The sequence below is a fragment of the Marmota marmota genome, unplaced genomic scaffold (genome assembly GCF_001458135.2).
Source record: "Marmota marmota marmota unplaced genomic scaffold, marMar, whole genome shotgun sequence".
NCBI lineage: Eukaryota > Metazoa > Chordata > Mammalia > Rodentia > Sciuridae > Marmota > Marmota marmota.
Window position 1 is genome coordinate 57,065,432 of NW_025999968.1, and position 17,018 is coordinate 57,082,449.

The 17,018-nt window shown below is 37.2% G+C and overlaps 1 protein-coding gene across 2 annotated transcripts in view; it reads left to right on the forward strand.

Annotated features, from left to right (window-relative positions):
* Dyrk1a (dual specificity tyrosine phosphorylation regulated kinase 1A) overlaps positions 1–17,018 on the forward strand; it is a 132,921-nt gene that overhangs the window by 1,049 nt on the left and 114,854 nt on the right. Inside the window, exon 1 of one of the 2 annotated variants that reach the window (XM_048803677.1) lies at positions 6,326–6,344. The exons of the other annotated variant lie outside the window; for it this stretch is intronic. The gene's annotated coding sequence lies outside the window, so the exon portion shown is untranslated. Of the gene's footprint in view, positions 1–6,325; positions 6,345–17,018 lie in introns of those variants that run through there. 2 annotated transcript variants of the gene reach the window in all.

A 17,018-nucleotide genomic window follows, 5' to 3' on the forward strand; every position in this document is an offset into this window, starting at 1 on the left:
GCGCCCGCGAAGGTCGCCTGCTCGGCGGCCTCGGGGTCCGCGCCGGAGCGAGGGGACGCGGCGTGCTCGGAAGTTGGGCCGGCGGTGCGAGCCTTCCCGGCCCCCGGAGGTGCAGCGCTGACCTGCTTAGAGGCCCGGGGAGCTGGAGGCCGCGAGGGGAGAATTAGGATTGATACCTGTGCATTGCAACAAACTTCACGAGTCTATTTATAGGCACGATCCCACTCCGGCTTCGGAGCCACCAGAGCTGCTGCATATCTCAGCACTCGGCCAAGGCCCCTCCCTAGCCTGAAATAGTTAAAATGGCAAAATTAGTGAGTCAGTGACTTAAACTACTTGTGTGTGCCTTTTCGCCCAATCCTAGATAACACGAATCCTGTAAGATAGGTGCAGCATTTGAATGCCAGCACCATTTGGTTCTTGTTTTCTGTCCAAATTGTCCGAAAATACCTTATAACATTGTTTTCACACTCAACTTTAAAGATTAGTGGTAGGCACTCTCTTCAGACACACATCGTAATCCGCTTAACCTATCAGTTGGAACTGTTACCCATTTTACAGATGAGGAGACTGAGCTTAGAGACGGGCAGTGACTCATCCAAGGTCATATAGCTGGGACTCTGAGAGCAAGGAGTCTGTAGGCATCCTGGGCTCCTGATAATAGGTTATAACTCGTTATAAATAACCTGCAAATTTTGGAGTGATTTGTGTGTGATGACTCAGGGTTCTAAACCTAGAGATTGTTTCCACGTATAGTTTTTAGTATGAAGTTAACTTTGGTTTGCAGAAATGGAAAGGTTGTAGTGAGTTCTCTTACTGAAGCTTGTCAGGCGCCCCCAGCCCCAGGGAGGGAAAACAAAAACAAAAACAAAACTATGTAGTCAGTTTTTGAGAGGAAGGACTCAAAAAATATTACCTGGTGCATTTTATTCTTCACACTTAATTATAATTCTAGTCATCCTTTGAGTATCATAAGAAAATTTCATGTGAAATTGTTTTTAGTCTTCAAATACTTAATTTCCTCCTGTGGTCCTTTATATCTTACTTCAGAATGTTAGGAATGAAAATGTATAGTATTTTGATTTTGGGGTGTTTTAATAATTCAGCTTTTAGCTTTTGTTTTCTTAAATTTCTCATATCTTATTCTCTTATTTGAGCTTTAGGGTTATACATAGCAGTTGGACTCATTTATTCTTTAAGAAATAATTTTCAGATTAAATATGAGACTACAACTAAAATTTCATGCTAAGTTTCAAACAAGCATGGGTTAAGAAAAAGTTTACTTATAGTTAAGATTTTTCATGTACAAATGTACACTTCAAGGACCCCACTTTTAGAGGATTTGTTTGGCATAGGCATATGTCCTAATTTGTTTAGACTTCAAACCTTATCAGAAAGTTAGGGACAACTGTTAGTGTCTATACCAAGTTCTCTCCTAAAACTGGCTATAAGGAGCACATACTTACTTCAGAGAGGTAAGAAATTATTCTAGGAAGAAGGATCATTACCCCTGGTTAAGGTGAAGGCTTAACTCCTTTTATGCTGTGTGGGTATTTAAGAGGGATTTCAGATTTGAAGGAATATACTTAAAAGGAATGATAATTTTTGGTAGGGGTTAAGAATGAACTGAAGGATCTGGGGAGGTGTTTGTTATTTTTTGGAATTTGAAGTTTAGGTATAAGATTATTGTTATTTTGTTTTTGCCGTGTTGGGGATTGAACCCACCACTGAGTGCATCTCTAGCCCTAGTTATGAGATTATTTAGTAAGCATTTTAAAGACATCTTGGTGGGACCTATTAGAAAATTAATATAGACAATTACTGTGTGTTAGGAATTAAAAAGTTTAGTCCAGTTTGTAGAGGTGCTGACATTCAAGCAGATGAAGATATTCCATATTGGTATAGTGTCTTACTTGGGAATGTGGATAATAAAAATGGCCCTAGATTAGAGAATTTTTTTTCCCTTTGCAGTATTGTCTGAGGTCTGTTACTTAGTTCTGTTTATGGAGAGATATTGTATTTATGACTTAGCGAAATAGGGGTGGAGAGTGGTAAGCGAAACAACGTATTTAGAGACCTTAGGTTTTTATAAAAGTGGTGTGAATACTTGTCTACAAAAGCAAAAGTCAAGATAGCTTGTTACAGATATGATATACCATTAACTTGGCACATGTTTTATAACTCTACAGACTAAATGTTAATTTGCATTTAATATTGAATATTACTTAAAAAACTTGGAAATTAGGCTCCCAGAGTTGTTTTTATGTGCATGTTTGTGGTTGATAGGTATCTAGTTATTGGAAGGAAATTTGGATAGCAGTAACTAATTATGAGCCAGAAGGAATGATCTTGTGTGTGACATTAAAAACAAAACTATAAGAAGATGAAGATTAATTTGTGAAATTTTTGGTATTTGTGATCAGGTGTGTGTCAGTTTGACTTTGCTTTGGCTATAGTTTTCCTCTTATTGCCAAGAGGGTTTTCATGTTATATGTGTGCTGCGTGAGCACCTACACCCACCCACCCACCCACCCAAGCAATTTTTCTTTTCTCCTACCCCAAGAATAAACTTAACTCTCCAAACCCAGCAAAAACCAAGAACTTCCAGAAAGTCTTTATCAAGTTCTTGATTTCCTCGATTTTATTAGTTTTATAATTTTGTGGTATTCCTGAACAGTAATTTAAACTGTGAGCTAAGACTGTTTTTACTTTCTGTTGAGGAGTGTTTTGGTGGTTTTACTATTGTCTGTTTTCAATTAAAAGTAAAGATATTACTTGAAACTATCAGACATGAAACTTAACACCACACATTTTGTCCTGTCAAAGTTAATTGTGCAACTGATATGGTAGCATTTTATATATATGGAATGGTTAGGTCTTTAGAAGGACTTCTGACTGTGGGTTATCTTGACCATCAGGCACTTTTTTGAGGCTAGAGAATTTTAGATTAAAAATTTGGGGGGCTTAAATTTTGTGTTTGATTGCTTGGGAAGAAATCATCAAATTCTTTTAAGTTGCCTAAAATCTCACCTCTATTGCTCCTAATTGAAGAAATGTTTTGAAATCTTGTCTCATGACAACTCTATAATGTTAAGCTGGAGTTTAAAGTTTACCATTGGGTGTGTGAAACTGAAACACACACTTATATGACTAAAATAATGAATATAAGGTTCATATTAGGTATTAAAGTCTAGTTTTGTTTAATATAGTGGCTACAGGTAACTTTGGTTCCATTTTTTTGAAATAAGAAAACAGTGACTTCGAAATATTCTGTTATATAAATCAGCTATATATTTTTAAAAAGTTATTCTTTTGTTTTGAAACCCTTATTCCAGAGTTCTTTAACAAGTTAAAATTCTGTATTGGAGATAATATCTTCCGTGAAACATCTAAAATTATGTGGTTTCTTGTAGACATACTTTCTGCTAATATAGAACCATTTTGGTTTTTTGCTGTTGGTTCTTTCACCATAGCTACGTTTCTTCTTCTTTAGAAAGTGATTTTGAAAATTTATATTACTGTAAGTTTTGACAAGATTTATACATACTTTTTTGTTTGTATGCTTGAGGAACATATGCTTATATCTAACGTACAGTGAATAACAGTTTAAAGTCTTGCTGATGAATCATTTTGAATTTTTTCTCCCCATAATTGTATTGCTTAAGTTGACTTTTTTTGGCTGGGGGCAGGGAGGAGTCCTAGTGAACTGGTTTGACATGGAACAAAACTGATTTTCAATATCAACTCTATAGCATCCCTGTTAATTAGGTAAACCCCCTTTTTTGTGTGGTCATAACATTTTTATTGAAAAGAGTTGATTTGATTACTAAAAATTTCATGGATGTTTATAGTTTGCGTCTTGCCACATGTGTTTGGACAAAAAGATGCTCAAACTGTGACAGCTATCCCAAATCTTCTTGATCTTTAGATATAGGTAGCAATTGAGGAAGCATGACACTATGGAGAGACAGCCTGTCTGCAAGGTGAGCAGAGATTTCCAGCTAGTCAGATCTGGAGTCTCTACAGGTCTGCTACTTTCTGACAGTGTGACTTTAGGCACAGCGATTTCACTAAGCATATTTCCTCATCTATGAAGAGAGGTTGATGGTAGTTACCATAGGGTTCTTGTGAACATGTCTTTCTCCCCTTTTCCCTCTCCTCCACTTTTTATTCATACTCATCCTTATGATTTCAGCATGAATACTACTTCAGAGAGGCCTTCCCCAAACCCCAGTCCAGGTAAGGTTCCTTGGCCATTCATTAATGTTCTAAGCAGGACCTTCTGGTTTTCTTTCACATCTGTTATTGCAGATCGCTATATAATCAATCAATTATGCTCAAATATAAAATTATTAATTTAATGTTTGTCTCTCCCTCTCCATTAGATTGTAAGGTCCATTGGGACAGCAGTAAGTGTTTCTTGTCACAGCTGTAACTCCAGTGCCTGTCACATAACAGGTGCAGATAAATGTATATGTTCATGGAAAGAGGAACCTGTGTACCAAATCCTGCCTCAGGACCACTCCTTAGCTGTTCATGGGCAAAACAACTTCTCTATGCCTCAGCTGCCCTACTCAGTATTTTCAGGATGTGAAATGAGATAGTTCAATGAGTGTTATTTTTATTTTAAGTGTAAAATGCTGTATAAATAGAAGATGGTTTAGTAGCAATAATCTTGGTAATGGGATTATCCAATAGGAAGCTTTATTTTGATTTAAAGTAAGAATTTATAATAAGAGGATAACTGAGTTGTTAGGGATTACTATTTTTTATAAATTAAACTTTGTATATGCGTAAGTTAGAATGCAGATTTAGGCCTGTGTTTGAATAAATAACGGCGACTTAAACAAGAAGTTTACTTTCCTCTTATAAAGCAACAGTGTAAGTAATATGCCAGTACTGCGGTGCTCAACTGTAATCCCAGCGACCAGGGAGGCTAAGGTGGAAGCTCTCAAGTTCATGGCCACCCTCAGCAACTTAGCAAACCCTGTCTCAAAATTAAAACAAGTAAAAAGGACTGGGGATATGGCTCTGTGGTTAGGTACCCCTGGGTTCAATCTCTAGTACCAAAGAGAAAACAAAAACCCAACAGTATTAGTAGGCCTATAAGGTACATTGGTATTTTATGGCTCCATGATATGGGGAACCATGGTTCCATCTTTTTTTCGGTGTTTGAGGAGTTAGCCTTTCTTTATAGTACAGGGAAACGCTTACCAATCCACAGTCCAAGAACAGGTTATGGAGAAGGCCTATCTCTTCCCTTAAAGACAAACCTGCAAGTTGCATATGTGACTTTTGTTCACATCCTGTTGGGTATGATGTGGTCATATTTAGTCATGTGTCCATATTTAGCTGCAAAGGAAGCTGGGATATGTGGTTTTTGGTAGGGTAATTGGCAGTAGAAAATCTTTTTTACTGAAGAAGGGCAGGATGATGGGAAATTAAACATTGCTTGTCATACTTCCAAATGTTATGGAAGTAACTTTGAGAAATAAGTAAATTTATTGCATTAACTAGTAAATTTTATTTTCTGAATTTGGTTATTCATCTTTTGAACTGTAGTCAGCAAGTTCAGATAGATCACCAGTTATGCAATATGTATCTCTATAGACAGAATAGAAAAATATATCTATACTTTTTGAATAAAGGGATTTGGGGTCTAATAGCATATCGTCTTACACTTTATTTCTTGAGAGAACATATATATATTTTTTTTTTTCCAGTACTGGGATTGAACTCGGGCACTCGACCACTGAGCCACATCCCCAGCCCTGTTTTGTATTTTATTTAGAGACAGGGTCTCACTGAGTTTCTTAGTGACTCATCTTTGCTGAGGCTGGCTTTGAATTCAAAATCCTACTGTTTCAGCCTCCCTAACTGCTGGGATTACAGGTGTGCACCACTGCATCCAGCTAGAACATGATTCTTTATAGCTGGGATTATGTCATGGAAGTATTATTTAGAATCTGAGTTTTTGGAGTTAGTCTGGACCATAGTGTATATGTATTTCTGGTATCAGGTAATGCTAGACTAACACCTGAATCTAGTCAAGATTTCAGTAAATGTTGGAGTTACTGTGTGTTGTAAGAATAATAGCAGTGATGTTTAAAAATACATTGATTATCTAGAATTTTCCTCTAATTTCCATGAGTTTGAAAAAAGAAGATTTAGGATACCTTTGAAGTATGTTATTAGATCTAATAGGCAATTGGGAAAGTGAACGATTCTCAAAATTATCTTCTGGAGAACTTGTTAAAGTTGTGGAATTCCCAAGCTCAGATGTTTTTTTTCCCTATAGGTTTGGGATAGTGCTTTGGAATCTGCTTTCTTCATAAGGATCCCAGGTAATCCTGACGCAGAGGAACATTTTGAGAAACATTGATGCACTTCATTTCTTTCATATTATAGAATGAAATGGATGCAAACAAGCTAATTGACTAACCAATGTATTAGAATAAGTAGGCCTGGGACTAGCTGTTTTTTTTTCTTCTTTCTACAAAAGGAATAGAGTACAAGGAATATAAAGTGCATTGGGGTCTTTATAAGGGTAGCTGTTTTTCTAAAATCTGTTGCTTTTTATGATGTAATTCCTAGTGAATGGTTGGCTCACTTAATTGTTCTTTTAGTCCTATAGAAAAATAGCCTGAGTCAGTCAAATGAATATTTAAAGGTAAGAAATTGAAGGTTTTAAATAAGGTGTTGTTAGTGTTAGCACTATAGTGGGCAGCATTACAAGGTAGATGGATAGGTAGGTACTTGGCATGATTAGAAGGAACAAAGGCAAGTCTTGTCCCCAAATTATTACTTTCCTTTTTATCTGGTTGCTTGTAGTTTTCATTGTTGGAAAATCATTCCATTAAATTAAAGTAAGAGCTGAATTCCCTAAAGTGGAAATATTTCCAGAGGAATATTCTTTACCTCTTATAGGTCAACATTTTTATCAGTAAAAATCAGGGATTAGTACCTGCACTAAGAACTTTTGGGAGAGTGGGAGAGAAGAGTGAGGCACATGTGTCCTTTCCTGAAGAATGAAGGGTATGAGTAAGAATGATCAACTTTTGGAATAGTCATGAGAATGTTCACCTGAGGCTTTTCTGATGGCCCAAACTGGTAACATTAGCCTACCTTACGATGTTTCCTATCACTGAGTTAGTGAAGGCACTGAAGACAATTCTTTCAAGAACCCACCGGGCTCTGATTATTACTGTACAAATGGGAGTGTCCCATTTTTCAGCATCTTATTGCTTATTTAGGACTCCTATTTGATCAGTCTTACAACATATTAAACATAAAATATCAAGGTACAGTTCTGATCACCTACAAAACAATAGTTTTTTTTTTAATATTTATTTTTTAGGTGTAGATGGACACAACACAATGCCTTTATTTTTATGTGGTGCTGAGGATCGAACCTGGGTCCTGCCCATGCTAGGCAAGCGTTGTACTGCTGAGCCACAATCCCAGCCCCCAAAACAATAGTTTTTAAAGATCAATAAGTAATACATACTCACAGCTTTTATTTTTTTTTTTAAAGTATCTCTATGGAATGATATCAGATTATCCCCCTTTCATTCTCCATAGGTAATGACTGTTAACAGGTTTTCCTACTAGAAATGTTCTGTGCATATGCACGTGTAATTATATGTATAATATACTTTATATATATATATTGAGTTCCAAAACTGGCGTGATGATACTTTGTTTTTAAGCACATAGATTTGAGAGAGAGAGAGAGAGTGTGTGTTAGTTTATGTGTTTGTTTATGTACACAGTATCTATGCGCTTAAGACCAAAAGCATAATAAGTATACAGTTTTGCAACTAATTACTTGATCTATCTTAGAAATATTCCCTTATTAGCTGACAGAGCTTCCCTGTTGTTTTTAATGGTTGGGAAGTCTTTTCTCTTATTGGGTGTACCTTATTTTATTTAGGCTCCATTAAAGGGTATTTAAGTTTCCATGCTTTTCTTCTTTTAAATGAAGCCGCAGTGTACTTTTTTGTACATATAATTGTAATTGTGACCTGTGACTATCAGCTGTGGGGTATATATTTATCAGGGAAACTGTGCACCTATGCCCATTTGAATATGTATTGCCAAACTGTTTTCCAAAAGATAGCCCCAATTTGTACTTTCACCACCAGTATCTGAGAGTGCAGTTTTCTCATTCTGACCAACACAGGTATTCTCAATGTTTTATATCATTGTCATTTTGATAGTTGAATAATGTCTAGTTGTTTGGATTTGTGTTTCTTTAATTCTGACTGATATTGAACACCTTAGATTGTATCATTAGTTTTTTGTTTTAAATAACAAAATACTCATTCTTTTTTTTTAAAATATGGTTTTAGTTGTAGATTGTCACAGTGTCTTTATTTTTATGTGGTGCTGAGGATTGAACCCAGGGCCTCACGCATGCAAGGCAAGTGCTCTACCACTGAGCTACAACCCCATCCCTCATTCTTTTTTAAAAAAATATTTATTTTTTTTAATTGTAGTTGGACACAATACCTTTATTTCATTTATTTATTTTTATGTGGTGCTGAGGATCGAACCCAGGGTCTTGCACGTGCAAGGCGAGTACTCTACCGCTGAGCCACAACCGTAGCTCCACAAAATACTCATTCTTGGTCAAATGTATAGTTAAAATATTTTCTGGTTTTCCTTTATTCTGTTGAATGAAAAACTGATGTCTTGATAAGTTGTTAGTGCCTGCAGGAAAGGGGACTCTTGTTTCTGTTGCAATTGAATAAATGGTTGCGTGTGCTGTATAAGATAAGTGAAATGGTGGTAGCTTTTGACTACAAGTGAGTGAGATTTGGGTACCTCTGATAAATGTGTGCTTACAGGGAAAATGAACACAGACAAGACCATGGCTGCTAATAGATAGAGGTGTTGACATATGAAGAACTAGAGCACAAGGTGGTAAGTCAGTTCTGGGAATTTGAGCATGGTTGTGAAGGAGTTGGGACTAGATGGTTGTGTGTGTGTCTTTTTTTTTTGTACCTGGGATTGAATCCAGGGGTGCTGAGCACATCCCCAATCCCTTTTATATTTTATTTAGAGACAGGGTATTGTTGAGTTGCCTAGGGCCTTGCTACGTTGCTGAGGCTGGCTTTTGCCTCAGCCTCATGAGCTGCTGGGATTACAGGCCTGCACCACAGCGCCTGATGGGACTAGATCTTGAAGAGCTTTTTATGGTAGAACCTGTGGACTTGACAGTCCATGGGGGAGGTAATGTGGGCAAGCTGTGTTGGTGGGGGACATAAAGAGTGACTTCAGAGAGTGACAGAATGTGCCTGGGGCGTGAGGAGGGTTGTGTACTCAGAAAGGGATAAGGGACAGTTGTAGTGGAAAATGAGAATGGAAGTTTCTCTGCAGGGGCCTGATGACAAAACAGTGGATTAGAAGAGGTGACACTAAGAAGGGAGGTTCAGAAGATGTAGAGGCACAGGGAATAACAAGAGGTAAAAAGATAAATAGGAATGCCTTCAAAATTCTTAATTATATTTTAATTTTCATCAGAAAAAAGTGAATATTTCTGGTTTAAACAGCAATGTAGCCAAGTTTCTGGAGGTGGAAAGGAAGGAATTAAGCTGGTGCATGCTTGTAGGCCAGCTACTTGGGAGACTGAGGCTGGAGGATTGCTTGATCCTGTTTGAGACTGCCTGGACAGTAGCAAACCCCTTCATCTTAAGAAAGAGAGAACTGAGCATTTGTGGTAGGATAGTAAAAGGTCCTATCTAGATGTGGTGGCACACACCTGCAATCCCAGCGACTTGGAAGGCTGAGGCAGGAGGATTCCAAGTTCAAGGCCAGCCTCAGCAATTTAATGAGACCCTGTCTCAAAACAAAAAATAAAAAGGGCTGGGGATGTAACTCTGGTAAAGCATCCTTGGCTGAAATCCCCAGTACCAAATAGTCAACAATAACAAAAACCAAACCCAAAACAAAACAAAACAAAAAATCCTAAAAGGTCCCAGAAGTGGGACAGTTGAGAATATTTCCTGCTGAGGACCTGAAGGAACCTATAAAGAACCAAAGATAGAATTTTTATTGTAGTTCAGGCCTTCCATTAGAAACAGAAACAATTTGCAGCACCATTAAGGATGAGCTGAAAAATGGGCAGTGGGAGAAGGCAATGTTCAAAGCTGTGAATCTGGAAAGGAAAAAATTGTATCATAATTTATGGTTTGGAAAATGTAGAGTAGTCAAGCATGTGAGCATGTAATTTATTCTGAATATCTTCGTATTTTCCTGAAAGACATATTTTGTTTATTTTTTACCTTACTTTTCATCTTATGGGGTGATAGAACTGTTGTTGAGCACCTACTAACGTGAGGCTTGGGAATCAGTTCTAAAACAAAAGTTACCACGGTCTTTATGATCATGGGAGTTGTGTTCTGGTGGGTGAATATTTAATATCTCCTGTGTAGGCTTAAGGACCCAGTCTAGAGTAGACAATTAAATTCTCATTAAAGGGAACACAGAGTCTATGAAATTGGATAATTTTTGATGTTACTTTTTGAAAGTCAAAAAATGTTTGTCTTATTTTATAGTTCTTTTGATAGTTAATTTTGAGTTAAAAGCTTATTTGGAGATAAATAGGACTCTAGTTCTTTAGACAAATACTGTCTTTAAAAATTTGTTCTGATTTGATTATTTTCCCTTGAAAAGAACAAGTTTCATCACAGTGTTGATTTTTTTTACTTTACCTTTACATCAAGTACATTCATTATTGGTAGACATTACTTTTGTATTATAAAATATTATTTTGTGAAGTTTTTTAAAACAGCATTTCTAAGAAAACCAACAGAATCTCATTGAGTATTTTATAATACATTTTTATTTTTTTCCATTTTCTTATAACGGTTCTGTAGTACAGTTCACAACATTGTAAATCTAGGTAAATTTACCTAGGAATTGGCCTGAAGGCCTACAGTTACTCAGCAGTATTAGAGTCGGCTGTGCAGGAGGAAGAAATTGAAGGCAGGAGTTTAGGATTCATGGCAGTTTGGAAAAGGACTGCTTGCTGCATAAGACAAAGAGATAGACCTGTGAAGGATATGGGCATATAGGGAAGGATTGAATGAACAAAATTGGAGGAAGGATATGAGTTACTAGATGAGCAAGAATTCTCTGTTCTTAAGGAAAAACAAAAAACAAAACAACTCTTTAATGATTGATTATGACTTTCAGGGTAAAGACCAAACTAGGCGTAGAAGGTGTGAAGCCCCCTGCCTCAATGATCTGGCCTTTACAGTCTCATCTGGCAGGTCTCAGGGTCATATGAATGGACTGGTTCCCTGTTTTTGCATGTGCTGCTTCCTTGGTCTGGAATCATCACCTCTTTTAACTGCTTCTCTCCTTCCACTTCAGCTTAGATGTCTTTGTCCGGGAAGGTTATCCAGCCTTCCTGAGTCAACTCTTAAAGTTTTAAAAATTTTATGACTCATTGTTCTCTTGCCTCTTAATGCTTTTTAGTTAGTAATATTTTAAGTGCTTATTTGATTAATCTTCTGCAGAAATCAGGGAGCAGTGATCTTTTGCTCTCTTTTGCAGTTTCAGGGGTTGCCAGAGTGCTTGACTTATAGTAAACCCTAAATAATCACTTGTTGGATGAATTGGTGAACTCTCTGTTTTGATCTTTATTATTGGTCTCATAGACTGAAGGACTTTAGCAGGGGGACATTAGCAGGGGGACATCTGCATTTGGAGTAAGAGCTGAATAGGGAATATGGGAGCCTTGAGGAAAAAGGAAAAGGTAAGACTTTTTAAAGACAGAATTAGAAAGCTCTGTGTAGTTTCGTAGAAAGGGAAAATTATTGTGGATTAATGTATATGAGTGTCTACAATACATTGGGAGCTAGCTGTTGTGAATGTGAAGTGGAAAGATTGTGCCATCTATATTAAAGGAGTACATCATTTTAGTAGTTTATTGAAATTGGTACAGGTCCTTAGTAGTCATTTGGAGTAGTTTTAAATTGTGGCAAGGGATCAGCTTGGATATCATACTCTTCATTCTTAGCCAACACAGCGAAGGTCATTCAGCGATTAGATCTGAAATGTAGATCCAGCATTTGCAGTAGCTCTCAGTTGCATATTTAGAATAAGCTCTAGCTTTAATTTCATTTAAAAAGTGACAAAAGGGCTGGGGTTGTTGTTCAGTGGTAGAGCACTTTCCTGGCCTGTGTGAGGCACTGGGTTCGATTCTCAGCACCACATATAAATAAATGAATAAAATAAAGGTCCATCATGGGCTGGAGTGGTGGCTCAGCGGTAGAGCGTTCGCCATTAAAAAAAATGAAGGTCCATCAGCAACTAAAAAGTATATGTGTGTGTGTGTGTGTGTGTGTGTGTGTGTGTATGTGTGTGTGTGAGAGAGAGAGAGAGAGAGAGAGAGAAGTTTAAAAAGTAGTTTGGATGTTTTTTGCTTTTACTTCCAAGTTCAGATGGCAGAGCAAGAATGAGGGAGTTTATTCTAGAGACAGGTTTTCAGAAGAATGAATTCTGCCACTGTAGTTAGAAAATTACTGAAGCTATTGATCTTGTCAGGTGAATGAGCTTTTTAAAAGCATGTAAGGGATTTGTTTCAATGTAGTTTCATAATTTTCTTAGTGACTAGTTTTTGTAATATTTGGAAATACTATACTATGTTCTGTATTTGGAAAAGCAAATATTCAGATAATTTGTTGAAGATCTCCCCTCTGTGGCCTGTCCCCATACTAGGCCTTTGAGACATGGCAATCAGGTGGATATATATAGTCCTTGCTATCCATAAGCTTTCAGTATAGTCAGAGCTTGCTGGAGAGAAATATAAGGAGGACATGGCTTGTGGCATAGATATGGTTCATTAATTAATTTATCCATTTTGGAACTTAGTTTTGTTGGCAACATTTTAGACTACTATAACCTACTTGTTGATTTATCTCTGGCACCTTGGAGAATGGGGATAACATTTGCAGTATCAAGGTAAAATAAAAACTTGGTTGTTCAGTTTGTTGGTAGTTTTTTTTTTTTAAAATGTGTTCATGTAAATCTGAGTTTCTCTTCAAAAATAAGCCAGTATTTAGTAATACTAACAGTAGCTTCTGTTAATCAGTTACCTGCTATAAGCCAGCACTGCATATATTCATTATGGGTTATTTTTATATTCTAAATAACTTTACAAGTTGATATTATTTGTGTTTCAATATGCTAGAAAACTTAAGATTCAGGGAAGTATATTTGCTTTATGTTAATCAAAGTAGGTTGCATATTCTGCCTCTAGGAAATAAAAAGCCCAGTGAACAATTAATTGTCTGCAGTTAAAAACATTTAAAGAGAAAAGAAAGAGAAGCAGTAAGCTTCTGTAACCCATCAGTTGAAGAACTAGATTATTTTGACATGTTGGGATTGATGCTTTGTGCTACTTGTTGATTGATCTTTTGGATGATATACAAAAATAACATTTTTCTGGATTTGGAAAATAATTTAGGAGTCTTGGTGGGGGGTAGAGATCTTCCATTATGGAAGTCAGTTGCTCACTTTATCTTCCTGTTAGGATGTCATCATGTGACCTGTGGTCTTTCTTCTCTCTTACCTGTGTCTTCCAACCTCAGAAGAAGGTGATTTGTAGAAGGAGGAAGAATCAGCTACATCTTTTTTTTTTTTTTTAAGAGGCGACAGTGACAGAGATTCCAGTTGCAACATTTTGTTTTTGATCTTAGTGGTATTAGTACAAACTGCAGTGACTGAATCTTGTGTTGTCTTCGCTGTACGAGATCTGAGTTTTGGGTGTTCTTGACTATGTAGCCTTCCAGCTTGTTTACATCATGGGGTTTTCTGTGAGTTGCCTAATACACTTTTATAACTTCCTTTTTGGTCTAAACAGAACCAGAGCTAGTTTCTTTTGTTTTGCAACTAGAACCTTTACTTAGATGGTGCTAATTTAGGTATTAGATGATTCAAAAACTCTGTAGAGTCAGACTTACCTGCATCTAATTAGAATTTATTAATGAGAAGAGTTCACAGCATATATTAAGTGAAATATCTAACAAAATATTTGGCTAATTGGTTTATTAATTTGCTGAATTTGAGTGCCTGTTGAAGGCCAGGATATATATACTAGGTGAGGATACGGGGTGACAAGATAGACCAAGATCCCTGTACTCACAGAGCTTACATTCTATTGTAAGATGTAGAATAAACAAGAAAGCAGATATCATAATTAGGAAAAGTGACAAATGCTGTGAAAAAAATGAAGATGGGTTGATATTATAGATAATGGTGTGTGTTTAGGAGTTACATCTCATAAAACATTTAGTGTCAAGAAGTTGTGACTAGTCAGGCACGGTGGTGCATGCCTGTGATCCTAGTGGCTCCGGAGTCTGAGGCAGGAGGAACTCGAGTTCAAAGCGAATTTCAGCAAAAGCGAGGCACTAAGCAACTCAGGGAGACTCTGTCTCTAAATAAAATTCAGAATAGGGCTGGAGATGTAGCTCCGTAGTTGACTGCCCCTGAGTTCAATCCCCAGTACCAAAAACAAAACAAAACAAAACAGAAGTTGTGACTATAAGTTCTGAATTTACCCTCATAACACAAACATCTAGAAAACTGGTGGATGAAAACTGTTTTCAGATGTTGAATAATAGGTAGCATAGGACTGTGATTCTGACAGATGGCAAATGAATGAAGTGATTGCCCAGCTTTCTGTCTAGAGGCAATTTTCAGACCTCAGTGCAGAAAGGAGGGTGACCCCAAATATAACCATGTGGTTTTACTGAGTTGGGGGAACAAAAATTGGAGTTATGGGAGACCATGAGTTTCTATTTTGAGGAGCAAAGTTCTAGGGAGGAGGGAACTATGCAGAAGAATAGTTCTACGCATGTACTTAGTGGTCCTCTTGTTTGAGTGACTCTCAGTCTGCTCAGGTATTGGGTATGGTTTCATAAAGGAACATTTTCTGGGGAAGCTGTAAGCAGTGCAATTCTTAGAACTTAAACAGGACTGAGGACTATTTGAGTATCTTCTAGCAACGAGGAAAGATCTCGTTAAATGCAGGGTTTGTTGAGACACCCCCCCCCCCAGAAGGGCTAAACTAAAAAGCTTAAAAGTGAGCCTCAAAAGAAACAAATGAATCTGAAAATAATGCAGTTATGATATAATGTTCAACACTCTAAAGAAATATTATAGGGCCTAACACTCAGCCAGGCAACATATCCACCACCCAGTTAAAAATTCCTGAATATATGTAAAGAAGCAAGTTAACGTGACTCAGGAAATCAGTCAATCAACAAATCTAGAACTGACACAGATGTTAGAATTAATAGATAGAACATTAAGAAAGTTATTCAGAAAGTTAGGCAGAAACACGGAAGGGATGAAAAAAGGCCCAACAGAGTGGTAAAAACTAGGCACAGCATGGCATGGCATGGCATATTAGATAGAAGAAAAGGTTAATGAACCTGAACATATAGAAGATTCAGTAGACACAGACAGATGACAGAGATACAGAACTACCAGATAAGAGTTGTTAAAATGATTATAAAATGCAGTATTAGGTCATGGTTAATGTTTTCATCTTGGTACATGATTTTTGCTTAAGAATAATTGTGTCTACAGCCTGAAGTTGGCTTGGTGTGTAGTTAGAGTGGCTGACAATAAGTATTCCAGCAGAATAGCAGGGTGTGGTGGAAGAACTTAATTATGCAACAGGTCTGTTTTTCTCTCACTGTATACCAGTATCACCACAAAGCTACTGGCTTAAAACACATACATGCATTTATCATCTCACACTTTTTGTGGCTTTGTTGGGAACAGGTTATTTGAGTCCTCTGCTTAAGAGTCTTTGGAAGCTGTAAAGATTTTGGCTGAGCCAGTAGTCTTATCTGAGAATTGATTGGGGAAGATCTCTTCCAACCTTGTGATGGTTGGCAGTATTCTGTTCATTGTGCATTATCAGACTGAGGGCCTCGGTTTCTTGCTGCCATTTGGCAGGTATCTGCCCTGAATTCTTTGCCATATGGTCTTTTCCTGCATGGCCACTTTATTTCACAAAGTCTGCGAAGGAGAGTCACCATGGCAATAGAGGTGTGCAGCCTGTGTCTCAGGGCTGTGGAAATGATGTCCCATAACCTTTGCTATATTTAAATGCAAGTCACAGGTTCTGCCCACACTCAAGGGGAAAGGTCTGAATACTAAAAGACAGGGTCTTGGAAGATACCAGAGAGTTTGTCACAGAAAGTGTTGTGTGGTGGGAAAGAGCACATCCTGTGGAGTCTGATCTCTGTGCCTGGCTTTGAATCTTAACCTGCCCCCCCTCCCAGTTGTATAGACTTCTCTGAGCCTCAGTTTCCCCATCTGCCTAATAAGGATATTATTTTTTTCTTACTACTTATAATTGGCAAGAGTAAGTGAATACATATGATGTACTACTTTGTCCTCATCTTTAGATTGAAGCTGTCATGCTCAGGGAAATCTTCCTTGACTCCTCTTTGACTCCTCCTCTCCCCTTCTAGGTAAGGTTTCAAAGCACCCTGAACTTGTCTTTCTCATCACTTCATGCTCGTTAATTTGTATTTTATAGTTGGTAGGTTTATTTATTTGTTTCTGCTTTCTTTAGATCAAGCTGCTTGAGAGCAGGGTGTTTTGTAAATTGAAATTTGAATACAGACAATAGAGATCAAAATACACTTTAAAATTCATATTTGTACACATGGATTTCAGTCATGTTAGATTTAGATGTAGGGGTACGGACAAAGCAATATCAAATTTTGTACAGCTAGGGTTAGGATTCAAGAATTAAGATTAATATGGAGGTCTGGGGTTGTGGCTCAGTGGTAGAGCGCTTGTCTAGCGTATGTGAGGCACTGGGTTCGATTTTTAGCATCACATATAAATAAATGAATAAAATAAAGGTCCATCAACATCTAAAAAAAGGATTAATATGGAAAAGAGAAAGCATACCTAAGAATGTGCTTGTGAAAACATGTAAAAACATATATAAATATACACGATCTGACACAAAGAAGAGTAAA